The following is a 17,180-nucleotide window of genomic DNA, read 5'->3' as shown; positions in this document are numbered from 1 at the left end:
CTCCTTGCCAAAATCTAGGCATTACATCTATAGAACCCACCTCTACCTTACTAGCACTGGCTGACTGATCTGTGGTTAGGCCAGAGGGCATACTACATGTCATGGTATCTGTTGACTCCTGGGAATATTTGACCGATTTTCTGATAATAAATCCCAAAAGCCGACTTGATGGACACCCATTGATTTTAGGTAGACCTTGGCTTGCAACTGTCGATGCCTATATTGGCTGCCGACAAGGGAATATGACTATAACAAGAGGGGCGAATATCAAGAACTTAGCTTTATATCCTCTAGCACAGCCGAGTGTCACAATAATCAAAACTAATAAGCACCCTGTATCATACCTTACTGATAACATTAGATCTCCATTAACTATACAAGAGGCACCTAACTTTAAAGACCAAACAGAAGATGATGCCATTAATAATTTTATTAGTCAAACTAAACTCAGATCCCACACACAATGTCACATGATAGAGGAAGCATTCGATAACGAATTAGAAGAAGATCCTCTTAAAGATACACATGATAAAACAATACCTGTTACCTCTGTTGCAAATAGTAGAGTTGTTGAAATTGAACCGAGAAAAACCTTAAACATTAATTCCAACCTCATCTCCGAACAAGAAACGAAGTTCATCCATTTATTAAGGAAATATAAAGAAGCATTTGCATGGGACTACCCTGATATGAAAGGAATTGACCCCCAATTATGTACACACCACATTTACATAGAAAAAGATGCTAGACCTGTTCGCCAACCTCAAAGGAGACTTAACCCTCATCTAAAAGATGTGGTAAAAGCTGAACTTCAAAAACTTTTAGATGTCAATTTCATCTATCCTATCTCCGATAGTAAATGGGTCTCTCTGCTTGTGGTGGTACCAAAAAAGAATGGGAAATGGAGAATTTGTGTGGACTACAGAGAACTAAATAAAGCAACACAAAAAGACCACTTCCCTCTCCCGTTCATCGATCAAGTATTAGACACTTTGGCAAGAAAGAAATTATTTTCTTTCCTAGATGGCTTCAGTGGATACAATCAGATTCAGATTGCCCCTGAAGACCAAGACAAAACCACTTTTACTTGTCCTTGGGGAACATTTGCCTACAGAGTTCTACCTTTTGGCTTATGCAATGCTCCTGCAACATTCCAAAGGGCTATCCTCAACATTTTTGCAGACTTAATAAATGAAGGACTTGAAGTATACATGGATGAATTTACACCGTACGGAGACGATTTCGATCCAGCATTGGATACACTGGAAAAAGTCCTACAACGCTGCATTGCTACCAGGCTTTGTTTAAGCCATGAAAAATGCTATATGATGATGACTGAAGGACTTATTCTAGGACACTATATTTCAGCAGCTGGCATTCAGGTAGACCCAGCCAAAATTCAAATACTTTGCTTATTCCCACTCCTACCACTCAAATGGAGGTACGCAGTTTTCTTGGATTTTCTGGTTATTATAAGAGGTTTATAGAACATTTTTCGCATATTGCTGCACCCTTGTATGCACTAACAGGTAATGTTGATTTTCTTTGGACAAAAAAATGTGAACGTGCTTTCTGGGATCTGAAGAAGCTTGTGTCCACAACCCTAGTCCTTCGAGGATCAAATTGGGATTTGCCATTTCAGATATCATCTGATGCCTCAGATACAGCCATTGGAGCAGTCCTTGGGCAGCAAGAGGATAAAAAACCATATGCAGTTTATTATATTAGCAAAAAATTTGTCCCCTGCTGAACTAAATTACACTGTTACTGAAAAAGAATTTCTAGCTGTAATACATGCTGTCAATAAGTTCAGACATTACATTACTGGATATCCTGTTATCTTGTATACAGATCATTTTTCCATAAAATATTTAGCAAACAAGCCTATCACGAATGGCAGAATAACTAGATGGTTGATTTTATTGCAGGAATTTGATATTACAATCAAGGATCGACCTGAAAGAGAAAATCCTAGAGTTGATTTTCTCTCAAGAATGCCAAAGCCAATTGATGCAGCAACAGTTGAAGATCAATTTCTAGATGATCATCTGTTTGTTGTTACCGTTAAAGCGCCCTGGTATGCTGATGTTGCCAATTACCTAGTAGTAGGTAAACTACCGAAACATCTAACCCCTAATGAGCGGAAATAGATTGTTCAGCGGAGTGCTCGATTCTCTTGGATTGGAGGCTACCTGTTCCACATAGGGGCAGATATGCATATCAGAAGATGCGTTCGCGAAGATGAAATCTTTGACATTTTAAAAGCCTGCCATGACTGACCATGTGGCGAACATTTCGCTGATCGCAAAACTGGACACAAGGTGCTGCAAATAGGGTATTATTGGCCTACAATTTTCAAAGATGCAAAGAAATTCGTCCAAGCTTGTGACAGTTTCTAGAGAGTAGGACGCCCTGGTTAGTCCGATGAGATGCCCCTGAACCCACAGCTAGTCATTGAACCATTCGTACAATGGGCCCTTGATTTCGTTGGACCAATTAACCCACCCTCGAACCAGAAAACATATATTTTGGTGGCAACAGAATATGTCACCAAATGGGTTGAAGCAGAGGCATTACTGAGAGCTACAGAAGATTCTGTCATACAGTTCTTGTTCCACATATTTGTGCGTTATGGCCTTCCAAGAGATATAATTACAGATGGTGGACCACAGTTTGCTGGGAACAAAATAGCTGCAACACTCAAAAACTATCATGTCCAGCATAAAATCACTACTCCATACCACCAACAGGTAAATGGTCAGGTAGAAAGCAGCAATAAAATAATAGAAGCAATCCTAACAAAAACCATTGCGTCACATAGACGTGATTGGGCTGCCAGACTACCAGAAGCATTGTGGGCTTACAGAACAACATGGAGAAGTACCACTAGTTACTCACCTTATCAATTAGTGTTTGGAAAGCAACCTATTTTTCCCATAGAATTCAAAATCCAAACATTGCGAACTGCACAGGAAGTTGGCTTAGATTTAACTGAGGCACAGATTAATAGATTACAGCAGATCAATGAGCTCGATGAAATCAGGCTCTCTGCACTCGAAAACACTGCACTGATCCAACAATAGCAAGCTAAATGGCATGATGCTCTCATTAAAAATAAAGCCTTCCACGAAGGAGACTGGGCACTTTTGTACGATTCCAGGTTTTAGGACTTTCCCGGGAAACTCCAGACTCGTTGGTTGGGACCATACAAAATCCAGAAGGTACATGACAATGGTACTCTTACTCTAATCACTATTGACGGTTCTGGATATGCCTTCAAGGCAAATGGCCACCGAGTTCGTCTTTATCGCAAACCACTCACTCGGGAGTCCTTCTGTCAGCAGCTACGCCAAGACTCTGATATGGAAATTGTGGGGGAGGGAGAGAAGTCTTCCTCACCTGTGATTCATTAAGTCATTTATTTCTTTTTACACTTTGTACATAATTTCTTTGTTTTGTTGAATTATTTTTGTATTAACACCTTGCTGTTACTTTTCCGAGTAGCGGCAATTTTATTATTTTCTGCTGATTCCCTTTCTCAAAGGGACATCATTTCTATCTTGTTGTTCCTTTTTCAAAGGAACAACACCTTTTGGATCAACCATTCATTTTGCTTTAATTTTGTTCTTTTTCCTTACTTTGTGCTTTTTGCTGTTCCTTTTCTAAAGGAACAACATTTTTGCTTTTTGCTGTTCCTTTTCCAAAGGAACAACACTTTTGATTTTTTGCTATTCCTTTTCCAAAGGAACGACATTTGTGTGTTCTGTTGTTCCTTTTCCAAAGGAACAACATTTTTGATTTTTTGCTGTTCCTTTTCCAAAGGAACGACATTTGTGTGTTCTGTTGTTCCTTTTCCAAAGGAACAACATTTTCGATTTTTGTTGTTCCTTTTCCAAAGGAACGACATTTGTGTGTTCTGCTGTTCCTTTTCCAAAGGAATAGCATTTTCGATTTTTGCTGTTCCTTTTTCAAAGGAACGAAATTTGTGTGTTCTGTTGTTCCTCTTCCAAAGGAACAACATTTTCGATTTCTGCTGTTCCTTTTCCAAAGGAACGACATTTGGGTTTCTGCTGTTCCTTTTCCAAAGGAACAACATTTTCGATTTTTTTCTATTCCTTTTCCAAAGGAACGACATTTGTGCTTTCTACTCTTCCTCTTTTCAAAAGGAACAACACTTGTATTCTTTTGCTCTTCCTTTTTGAAACAACAACATCCTTGTATTCCTTTTACTTATGTTTGCTCCCCTTGCTGTTCTAAATTAAGGATGCTTACTATTCCTGTTCTTTCAAGTCTTTTGGAATACAGCTATGCACTTATGCAATGGATACAAAATCACAACATACTGAAATCGGTGAATTATAAAATCGCTATTTTTATAAGAAATTGCTCTGAATTAGTAAGAGGACAGAGGGAAGGACACACTTACCCATTATCTTTTGCTGTCATTATTCCACTAACTCTGCTCTGATTGGTTATCTTTATCATGTTGGTTCTTTTTAATCCTCTTTGATTATTATTCAGGAATAAAGAGCAAAAGGTTTATATCTTCCTATTTAGATGTTAAGAATTCTTCCACCATTCCTACTCTTAAGGAGTGTTGAACCATCCTTTGTGTATAAATCAGAAGGTACTTTATGAAAAAGAAAGAAACAAAGAGCAAACTGACTTGTTTATATAAGTTGTCAAATGCAGGATAGGGGGTCTCATCTAGAGCTAGCCTACCATGATCATGAGGAAGAAAGTGAAGTGGCATTCCCACTATGGCCACCACACCAGGGATATGGTCCAAAAGGTATATCAACTAAAATAACCCTTGGAACAGGAGGTCTCATCATGAGCCGGCCTGCCCACTTTTCACTCCTTCCTCGTGAATGGCATTATGGCTAACTGGTCACCAAGCTAGCATAATGGCCTACATTTTGACATCACACAACATTTCCTAAGCATACACAAAGGATCATGGTTCCATGGGTGAAATAAACACCTCTGCCAAGGTTATGGACACCTGTCGCCAATAGAGCACTGTTAATGGTATTGAAGTCATATTATTTACACCAATAGGTAGGTATCAGCACCCTTCTGTTTCTTATACCTTAGTAATAAATCACATAAATGTATATTATTTCTCGAACCATACAACGCATGAAAATCTATTATCACCAATCATGACAGAGCAATTGACAATGATCGCATGAGACTCAGTATGCACAGCAAATGTTCTATCCTCCCAGTCTCGCATCATACCACAACAGTCTCTTACATATTAAGCGATCCAACTTTACACCTCGCGGTAATCTGCTACTTTTGTAAACATGGCCTATTGCCATACACTGTTCCTTTATAACTCTGCTTCAGAACAGAACGGCACGCCACTCCTTTATTTGACGGCCGGGATGGCCTATCACATTGCGGGGGGGGGGGGGGGGGGTTAACCTCATCATTTCCTGGATTATGTGTCAGACTGCTATTCGGGAAATTGCGTACTTGGGAATAACACGGCTCAACGGTATACTATTTTTTTTATTTTGCATGGCTTGCTATTCCTAAGCCATTTCCATAGTCTGCTCTGTGGCAGTAGTAAATCCCTTTAGATTTTGAGCGAGTCCTGCGTCTGTCAGCCTCTCTGTGTTTTAACAGTTGTTGTTCCATTGTCAAATTCTGAGATTTTACAGTGAAACCATAAACATGGGGGGAAGATCGGTTTAGAGAGAGCCACAGGTGTTAACAGTCTCTGATGCTGCACGAGAAATCCTGGAAAGAGAAGGATGGCTAACTTATCTCAATCGTTTACAGGAATCCAACGAGACTGTAGCGATTGAATTCTTCCAGAACTTGCAAGAGGATCACTCCACAGTGAGGGGGAGACACATAGCAGTCACCGATGACATAATCGCAGAGGTCTCGGGACTGCCAGGCGCTGGACCTGTATGGACGTTAAAGAAGGAGAGATTGCAGAAGATCATAGAAACCTTCCAGGAGGAAGGCCAGAGCCTGACAATTAGAGGAAAGGGGGTTCTACCAGCAGCATTAGGAGAACTGTAGGAGGAATTGGCAAAGACCATTCAAAGCTACATCACCTATGAAGGAAGAAAAGACGTGGTAAGACCACGACACCTTAAACTTTTAGCTGTATTAAAGCAAAAATGCTTTGTAAATTTACCTGCATTTTTGAATTCATTACTTCATGACATTGCACGGAGCATGAAAAAGGCACAACATGTAGAATCAGTTGTTAGTCATCATGGGTTGATACAGTTAATAGTTAGCCATAGCCTTACCCAGCAGCAAAGCAGCTGGGAAGAGCTAATTGCCATGATAGATGGAGGATTGACCACACCATCCCCAAAACGTAAACATGCCACCAGTACACTTGAGCATCCAGAAAAACGAAGGAAATCGGTTCGACTAGCACGGCTAAAGGGAAGGAAGGAAAAATCCCAACGAGATACCAGCCAACCAATAGATATAGACGATACAGGGGATGAACAACCCCCACAATTAGAAGGAGAGGAAAATGAGAAAGGAATGCAGGAAAATGAGGAAGAATAAACGCAGGAAAAAGAGGAAGAAGAAGTGCAAGAAAATGAGGAAGGAGAAATGCAGGAAAACGAAGAAGGAGAAACGGAGGAAGAAACTGAACAACCTGAGCAGGAGGAGGAAACAGAACAACAGGAAGGAAGCACATTGCAGAATCCATTGAGAGAAGATGAATTGGTCAAAATCTTGGCCAATATGGGAGAATATGGCCAACCCTCCAGCCCACCAGATCTCCATGATGAAGAAGAACCAAAAGAACACTCTGCTCAGGATAGAAATGCACCTGAAGAATTACATTCCGAGGAGGTAGAAGAGGAGAGTCAACCTGTTCATGATGAAAATATGACAAGAGAGAGAAATGATGCAGAACAGGAACAATTCGTTCCTAGCCAGATGACACCAGAAGAAATTCCGAAAGAAGGGGGGCAGAAAAGGAAGTCACCCAAGAAATAACAGAACCAGCTAGGGTTCTTGCCCCGGAGCAACAGAGCAGAGCAACAAAGAAGCACCCCAAAGAAAAAATCAGGGAATTGATCCAGGTCATAGTCCAGGCCGCAGTGAACAGTCTGCTGTTCCTTCTAAGGAAATTGAGGAAATTAAGAAATTACGGAAAGAACAGCAAAGACTACTGAATGTAATAGTTCAGCTTCGACAGCAGATCAGGATTTTGAAAGCAAGGAAAATGGTAAAAAGTACTTTAGGAGGGAAACATGCAACCACTCCAGCAAAACCCCTCAAAACAAAGGATTGGAGGACCAGAGTCCATCCTGTTGTTCAAAACCCTGTCGAAAAGCAGGCTGTTGTTCCAAATGTTGTTGAGGAGCAGTCTGCTGTTCAAAATCAAAAGGAACAGCAGTTGACTGTTACCCATGTTGAAATACAAACGGATGATATATTGACCTGCGATAAAGAAATTCAGACAGAGGCACAACCCTCGGGAGTGATACGGGCCATGAACGCAAGACAACGCAATAGGAAAATTCAAGTAAATCTCCCGGTCTCCACCACTGTATGGGAAAGTGATCCAAGAACAATAACCCTATGAGAGGGTTTGACGCAAGCTCAGCAAGCAACAAAAAATCTCATAGAGCAAACGGTTCCCCGAGAAAGGTATGAAGAGCTACAACAATAGCTGAGGAACGTCAATCTATCGGAAAGCCAGGCCTTTGAAGGGTGGCGAAGGGAAGAAGAAAAAGTCGCCAAGGTAACTCGTAGGTTAGATATAGTTATCAAGCAGATGGATACCTTATGTTCTTTGTACAATGACGTCCTAGCATGTAGAGCCCCTGCTAAGAATTATGCCTTGTTTTTAATGGAACGATATTTGCAATTGAAAATAAAGGCTGTTAAAGCAGGTGCTCCTATACAAATTAATACCATCGATGATTTTATAAACTGCTGTAAGCACTACGGGGTAAAAGTTCAAAAATTACTGTGTGAGTTTTATTTGCATAACCTTGTATTAGACCAGGAGACCGAGCTTAACCTGGCCCTTTTGTTGGGGATATCCAATTACAGGCATTTATTTCATTTGGGGTTAATCAAATTAAATGGCTTAAAGACTATAATGCTTTCCAAAGGCAAGAAAATGGATTAGATCTGCGGGTAAGAGCTGAGCCTAGGGAGCCAGTACAGTTGTGGAGAGAACATAGGAACCTCATGAAGGCTCCAGGTGTAATTGAAGCATTAGGACCCATTCATACAGTAATCAATCGGCAGGGAATAGAATACTTTTTCATTATCAAAGACCTTGCCATTGATGCGGCTAAATTTCGATATCAGATCTCTAATCCGAATATCCAACTTAGGGAACCATTTAAGTATGAAAATTTTAAGTTAGCCCCCAACCGCTTGCACCTCTATGGTGAAGTAATTTTGAGGGCAGGGCCATCCTGGTTAGGATATAGGTTCCGGAGTCCAATTATTTGGCACCCTGCACCTGGATACCAAGCCCTGTATGATATGCCTGAGGGTCAGACATGCCATTTCTTTGAACACCTAGTTATGCATCATGGTTGTAGACCTCCACATGAGATTCCATCTCCAGCCTACTCTCTCACTGCCTTACATGTCAACTACAATGTTTTCATGAGGGCATGAAAAAGGGTAAGCAAGGGGGTGTGTGGAGTACTAAAGAAGGTATGTTTTTGGTAATTATTTCAGCATCTTTTCATTAGAATTTACAAACCTTTTGCATCATGAACTAGGTAAATGATAAGGAATTGTAATAAAACCTATAAGATTAATATGCAGATCAAAAACACTGACAATTGTCATTTTCTTATGCAGGAAAAAGGAAAAACGAAGGACTGTCGTTCCAAAGGAAAGGACAAGGCCGGGTTAACCGTTGTCCCTTTGACGGGGAACCGTATGCAAACAAGGCAAACCAAATCAAAGCGTATCAGCCCTGGAAAGGAAGTGGAGATATCGGCTCGGCACAAGAAAGAAAAGAACTAACGGTTCAGCCAATCCCTTAGGATCCTTTGATCGCTGCTTTAACTATTTTTGCACCTAGACATCTCCACCTTCACCATTATAAAAGGGGCAGCACTATTAGCCCGAGGGGTCTGTTATGTATGTTATGTTTTTATGTAATTTCTCTTAAGATTGAAACTTTGATCATCGAGTCTCATTGAGAACTGATCTACTGTAATTCTGTCTTATGCATTAATACAAACTTGGTTGCTATTTCATCTCTGAGTCTGGAATAACTTCAAGCGGTGTACCCTGGAGGCTAAGAGTCCGACCCTGGAGGACACTTGCCCCTGTACTATTACTTTTGGTTTATGCGTGGTTTGCTTATCAGCGTTATTCGGTAATTTGATATGTTTTGTTAGTTTACATAACACGCTCTGTTATGCTTGATTTATTGAAGTTTCTGAAGACAGAACCATTGTATTAATCTTGCAACGTATTACTGTTCTTTTAAGTGTTGATATAATATTGCTGATCTTTACAAAATACTGTTGCTGTTCAATTACAGAGTATTTGTGTGTACACTTATTTCATTGGTATTACTGAACTCATATTAGGGATTATGTTCTTTGCGATTGTTGAATCTATAGACCTTGTTGTTCCATTTTGAAATACAGTCGTATTCTTTATAACTAAGATTGATAACCGGATTACCAAGATCGGATTACTATTAAGGTGTGCTGTGTACATGTGTGAATGGTTTTCAAGTGCTGTTCTATAATCCATCATTAATCAGTGCTGTTCCATTTTTGCATGTTGTTCAATTCGTCCTTAAAAGTGAAGGATTGCCATTTGATTCCTGTAGGACACAATTATTGCATTTGATCTTGTGGACTAAGGTGTTGTTGTTTATTAGACTCAATTTCTGCTACAGTTTCCTGTTTTCTATTACATTTCAGGTTTGTTGTTCTATTTCTTATCTACCATTCCATTTCTTGTCATTTGCATTATTGTTATTTTGGGTGTGAAGAACAATCTAAGACTGTAGCGAGCGTTGACATTTACTGTCTGGTCCCCAGATCCACGATCTATTCTCTGATTTCCTTTGACCCCATCAGTTTACAAAGGGACGAGTTACTACTACTGAACCCTTGACTGATAAATTGCTTAGTTTTCTGAATGTGTGGTTTAGTCTTTCAAAGTAGTTTGCTGTAAATAAGCATCCATTTACTCTTGTATTTTTTAGCACTGTACTACTAGCATTACTCTGGCAAATGATAGCCTCAGACTGAGACACTCTTTGAAATAACAAAATGTTCTTGGATTGACAAACTAATGTGAGGTAATTAGAGGTGAAAAAGACCCTTTTTATAGCTTGACACAGTGTTAGTTGCACCAACCAAGAAAACCCCACACTTCTGTCCCTGTTGGAAACAACCCACATAGTGCAGGCTGGAGTCTCACCCGAAGCAGTATTGGGGATGCAAGAACCAAGTCTCTCCATCCAAAGACTAGTGTGATGTCTTTCAGTTCCTTAGATTTGCTTCCACGCAGATCGATAGACTTCTAGGGCTCTTTTATTATAACTAGGTTAAAGCTTCCTCCACACCTTCACGAAAGTTTACAATCATCCTTTGCGGACCTGAAGTAGTCGATTTACCTACTTTCACGCATCAACAAGCAACCCTAGATCAAAGTTCGCGTAGATCTACTTAATTCATTAGGAAACATAAGAGGAATAACTTTTAACTTCACGGAAGTGGGTAACCATTCATTTCATATATTATTAAGACAGATTCAGTGAATTCACATAGCATTCATTCAATATTTTAGAAAACATAGCATTAGTCGACACCATATAACATTAAACAGATTCAATGGAAATACTTAGTAATTCTTCAAAAAGTTGTCTTTATTTATCTTCAATTCCCCTATTACAGACTCTTCTACCCTGCGCACATAGTTTCAGGGGTCCGTGCACTCAGCTATGAATTCTACCTAGGGCTCCTACACACTCACCTATAGGAGCCTTCCCTTCTTCACCTAAGCACAGGAAGTAGAGCCTTACTGCCTTAGCACTTTCGCAAAAACCCTTCAACGTACCCTAATATCTATCAAAATTTTCTCCTAAAACTCCCTATGACTCAACTATTTATAGTTTTTCTAATACAATACCATGGCCCTTGGCTCATGGGTGAGTATTTAAAATCGGCCAAAAGAAGAGGCTAAGACCCCTTTAGCAGAGACTTTACATCTTTTACAAAATTATTTACAAAAATGACTATGTTAATTCAATTCTACCCCTAGGGATTGATTCCCAATAGGCCCCGAACATAAAGATCATGACTCACCCTCGAGTCATTGGACTGGTTGTTCCACTTTTTGGCAGAGATCGTTGAGTGCCTTGGTCAATGTCCAAAGCTCCGCAGTACTCTATTCTGCTGCTTTTTGTACCTCCCAGTTTCTTTTTGGTTGGCCCCTCTACTGCGAGTTGCGTAGTCCTCTGGGTCTGCTACATGGTCTTCAGCTTTTCATGAATGTTTTGTGAAAGTTGGTTGGCTTCCTCTATCCAAGGCTAACGCCAGTCTCTTAGCAAGGACTATTTTTTCTGTTGAAAAGTGTGCAACAAGAAATGCTAAATTTAGAATGTGCTAAAAATAGACCTGCTAAATATAACATGTCTAAAAATAGCAGTTTGGCAAGTGAGGTAATTGGCCACATTGGGTGAGAGGTGAAACTGCTAAAAATAGAAAGTTCTAAAAATAGCATTTCTGGGTCCCTTCCTATTTATAGCAGTCCCTAGTCTATCTATAGGAAGTAAAATTAATTTTGGTCTTAACAACAGTTTGAAATATTAATTAATTAATTCAGTTGAATTAATTAATTAAGGAAATTCGAATTTGAAGTCTTTGTGAGCATGCACATGAGTTTCCTCCACTGATTGAGGGAATAAGCATGAGTTCTATAATGAGAGAATCAGTTGACTTAGTTCTAACTAGTCAAGTCTAGTTAGATTATTTTAACAAGTTGTTAAAATAATAAAATATAGTTTGTTAATGCTTGCATGCATGTGACAACTATTATTTTAGATAACCGAGGATTCACTCATGGATAACTATTGCATGTCAGTTCTGTCAGAGACCCAGTTGAGATCAGATGTGGGACAGTGTACTATCAGATGCTTAACTATTTCTAGTAAGTAGTTTTTGCATGGTTGAGGAACTAGTGTTCTCAAGGAATACGTAGTTGGACCATTGGTTGTTTTTGGTATGTTGGAATTAATAGCATATGCTTTTGTTATTATTTCCTAAGAAAACTACATAAGAACCATAGGGAAAGCCTATATAAACAGGGCTTGGGTGGTTCATGAGACATATCTTCATAGTTCATTGAGAACTAAATAACTTGAGAGCTACTTCTTCTTGTATTGTGAAGAGGATTTCCACTTGATTGATAATACATGGTTGGGGTTTTATGCTAGTGCTTTCCCCTGGATATATACTGTGTTATGTGTGATTAATTCTCTTGATTAGTTATGCATGTTTCCACTTGATGTTGCTCATGATTTCGATTATGATTTCGCTTAATGTTTTGTAGAAGTAGAACAAGTATTCTGCTTTAGGACATTGCATATATTGGTTTGTTCTACACGTATTTCTACATGGTATCGGAGCACAGGTGATCAAGCAAGAACAATATACTAGCAGGAGGAATTCGAAGTTTCTTATTCTTGATATAGATCTCAAGTTATTATCACATCTATTTCATCGATGGCGTTCAATGGTTTGAGGCTTGAGTATGCCCTTGATGGTAGCTCAAACTATATAGCTTGGAAGGATTGCATGGAGGCAGTTTTGGAAGATAATGGTCTTAAGGATTTCATTAATCAAGAAGTCCCCAAGCCTACTGAGAAGACTGAGCTGGTGGAATTAAGTAAGTGTGTGGCTAGAGCTAGGAGAATTCTCTTGGAGGGTGTTCGAGATCACATAGTCTCAAGCCTCCATGGGAAGGAGTCTTTGTTTGCAATGTGGAAAACATTGAAAGATTTATATCAGAATAGCAGTGATCAAAGGAAGTTGGCACTAAAGGACAAGCTTCGAAAGATCAGGTGTGAGAAGGGTGACTCTATTTCTACATTCTTGAACAAGCTCATCACTTGCAAAGATGAGCTTGCAAGCGTAGGAGTCACTACAGCTGATGAGGATATGGTGAGTCTAGCACTCCTTGGCCTTCCTAAGAGCTAGCATAGCTACCAGGACTCAGTGAATGGAAGGGACAAACTTCCAGATTTGGAACAACTATGGTCGGATTTGATGCAGGAGGAGATCAGATGGAGCACCAGGGATGGAGCTTCTTCATCAAAACATGATGATGAAGAGAACTTGGCTTTAGCTTCAGAAGCTAAGAAAGGGAAAGGGAAGGCATCCCATTCCAAGTCTTCTCAAGGAGGGAAGAAGTTTGACAAGTCGAAGGTGAGATGCCTTCATTGTCATGAGTTGGTCATTATGCTAATAATTGCCCAAAGAGGAAGTCCAAGAAGAAAGGTTCCTCTAAGGAATCTGATGGTGATGCACTAGCTTCACAGTTTGAGATGGATTTCTCGCTTATTGCATGCATGGTTTCATCCAGAATGGGATGTGTTTGGTATTTGGATAGTGGAGCTTCTTTCCACATGTCAGGTGACAAGAATATTTTCAGCACTTTGGAGGAGAAGGATCTCTAGATACGGATCAAGATGGGCAATGACGAAAAGTACTGTCTCTTGAGTAGAGGTATGGTTATGTTTCAAAGGGAGCATGGTTCTCCCCTCACTCTTTCTAATTTTATGTATGTATCAAGGCTAAAAAAGAATCTTGTGTCTATTGCTATGCTTGAGGATAAAGGCTATGATTTAGTCTTTAGTTTGGGAAAGGTTTTCCTAAGGCATATTGGCACTCGATAGACCAAACAGATTGGGATACGAATTAAGAATCTCTACAAGTTACAGGTCGAAGATTGTGCTGCTCTTAGTTCCAAGGAAGAAGAGGTGCATGGCCAAGATATTGGTGATTTATGGCATAGAAGAGTGGGCCAATTGCATCATGGGGCCTTGAAGATCATGCAACAAATTTCTACTGGATTACCCAAGTGCAAACTAGAGTAGACAAGCACATGCAAATGTTGTACTCTGGGTAAGTATGAGAAGGCTTCCTTTCGTGATCGGGATGGTAGAGCAGGAGTAGTTCTGGATCGAGTTCATTCAGATGTATGTGGGCCCTTCTCTACAGCCTCCACCGTGAAGCAAAGGTACTTTGTTATTTTTATAAATGATTTTTCTCGTAGATGTTGGATCTACTTCATGCAAAAGAAGGATCAAACCTTCTTGAAGTTTTGTGAGTTCAAAGCTTTGGCAGAGAAAGAATCAGGGAGGAAGATAAAGGCCTTGCAGAGTGATAACGGTGGAGAGTATGTTTCCCAGCAGTTTAAAGACTTCTGTGCTTCAGAAGGAATTAAACGGGAACTCACGGCACCTCATAACCCACAACAGAATGGGGTGGCGGAAATCAAGAACAGATCTATTGTGGGAGCAGCTCGAGTGATGCTACATGACCAAAGCCTACCACTTCATTTATGGGCTGAGGCATGCAATACAGCAGTGTATCTTCATAACAGAAGTCCTCATCGTATTTTGGGGATGAAGACACCTATAGAGGCTTTTTTAGGGAAGCGGCCATATGTAAGTCACTTCTGTATCTTTGGATCACCAATTTATTGTCATGTGACCAAAGATGCTCAGAAGAAGCTAGACCCAACAGTTGAGTTGGGAATACTTGTGGGGTATACGGATACACCTCACAACTATCGGGTGTTTCTGCCTGCCAGTCAGAGGACAGTAGTGCGTAGGGATCTGAAGTTTGATGAGCAGCAAGCCATGCAAGAGTCACTTGAGAGGGAGCTCAAGTTGCATGGTGATGATGAGGAACTATTAGTTCCTAAGGAGGAGGAGCCTTCTGATGATGTGGAGTAGTCGCATGCAGAGATTCCAGTGGTGGAGATCACCACTACTGGAGAGTCTTCTAGAGAGGGGCAAAAACGCTCTCGGTAAGCTGACATATTGATGCAGGATGTGAGAGAGAATGTGGGGCAGCCATCCTCTCATCATAGATAGAAGAGATCTCTCGATAGATACACTGGCTACATGGCCCTAGTTGGGGAGTGTGTAGCGACCGAGCCTTCTTATTTTGTGGAGGTAGTGCAACAGCCAGTTTGGATGGATGCGATGGTAGAGGAGTATGATTCTATCATGAGGAACAGTGTATGGGATGTTGTTCCTAGACCGGGGGACAAGCCAGTGGTTACTTCTCGATGGCTTTACAAGTTAAAGCAGGCAGTTGATGGCAGTATTGAGAAACATAAGGCAAGATTTGTTGCCCGTAGTTTCTCACAGGTTGAGGGGATTGACTATGATGAGACCTTTGATCTTGTTGCAAGGTTTTCATCGATCAGATCAATTCTAGCACTATCAACATAGATGGGTTGGAAGATCCATCAGATGGATGTGAAGACAACTTTCCTCAATGGGGAGATTGAGGAAGAGGTATACATTGAGCAACTCGAAGGATTTGAGACCTTCGATCGTGAGTCACATGTGTGTCGGCTCAAGTGAGCATTGTATGGGTTGAAGCAAGCACCCTGTGCTTGGTATACCAGGATCGACAGTTATTTCATCAGGTTGGGCTTCACCAAGAGTGAAGCAGATGCGAACCTCTACCACATCATTGTATATGGTAAGCTATTGATTATTTTACTTTATGTCGATGATCTGATTTTGACAGGTGATGATGAGTTGATCAAGTCTTTCAAGAAGGATCTTGCAAGAGAGTTTGAGATGAAGGACATGGGCCTCATGCAGTACTTTCTAGGCATGGAGGTGTGGCAGAGAGATGGGGAAGTATTTGTTTCTCAAGGCAAGTATGCCAATGAGATATTGAGGTGCTTCTACATGGATATGTGCAAGCCCATGGAGACTCCTCTAGCAGGTAACTGGAGGAAGGAGGATGCTACTTTAGGTGAGGTAGTAGCTGCTACAGTTTATCGACAGCTTGTGGGTTCACTCATGTATCTAGTGAACACATGACCAGATTTGTGCTTTGCAGTGAACCAGTTGAGTCAAGCTATGGTTCAGCCAACCAAGTTATTTTGGAAGGCGGCAAAGCATGTGCTGAGATATCTCAGAGGCACTACACAGTATGGATTATGGTACAAGAGGACAGAGGGAGTGAAGCTCCAAGGCTTCACAGATGCAAATTGGGCAGGTAGTCCATCAGATAGGAAGAGAACTTCTGAAGGGATCTTCAACCTTGGGTTAGTTGCAATTTCTTGATATAGCCAGAAATAGAGATCAGTTGCACTTAGCTCAGCAGAGGCAAGTTAGGCTGCATGTGAGGCCATCCGGATGCGGAAGATCCTAGTGGGATTGTTTGGTCAGATGATGGATCTGATGGTGATATATTGTGATAATCAGAGTTGCATTAAACTCTCTGAGAATCCAGTGTTTCATGACAGGTCCAAGCATATAGATATCTGCTATCATCATCTACGGGATTGTGTGGTCAAGAGGATCATGATGTTGCAGTATATTTCGACCAAGGAACAAGATGCAGATATTTTGACAAAAGCATTGTCAAAGGGTAAGTTTGAGTTTGATAGAGACAGGATCAGAGTTGCTAATAATCCCTTTCTTGTTGAGAGGGAGTGTTGAAAAGTGTGCAACGAGAAATGCTAAATTTAGAATGTGCTAAAAATAAACCTGCTAAAAATAGCAGTTTGGCCAGTGAGGTCATTGGCTACATTGGGTGAGAGGTGAAACTGCTAAAAATAGAATTTCTGGGTCCCTTCCTATTTATAGCAGTCCCTAGTCTATCTATAGGAAGTAAAATTAATTTTGGTCTTAACAACAGTTTTAAATATTAATTAATTAATTCAGTTGAGTTAATTAATTAAGGAAATTCGAATTTGAAGTCTTTATGAGCATGCACATGAGTTTCCTCCACTGATTGAGGGAATAAGCATGAGTTCTATAATGAGAGAATCAGTTGACTTAGTTCTATCTAGTCAAGTCCAGTTATATTATTTTAACAAGTTGTTAAAATAATAAAATATAGTTTGTTAATGCTTGCATGCATGTGACAACTATTATTTTAGATAACTGAGGTTTCACTCATGGATAACTGTTGCATGTCAGTTCT

This window comes from Pinus tabuliformis, chromosome 3_1, assembly GCF_031772625.1.
Source record: "Pinus tabuliformis cultivar Carrire ecotype Pingquan chromosome 3_1, CPIR1, whole genome shotgun sequence".
NCBI classification, from domain to species: Eukaryota; Viridiplantae; Streptophyta; class Pinopsida; order Pinales; family Pinaceae; genus Pinus; species Pinus tabuliformis.
The sequence above is the reverse complement of the archived record's forward strand: the minus strand, read 5'-3'. Positions refer to the sequence as shown.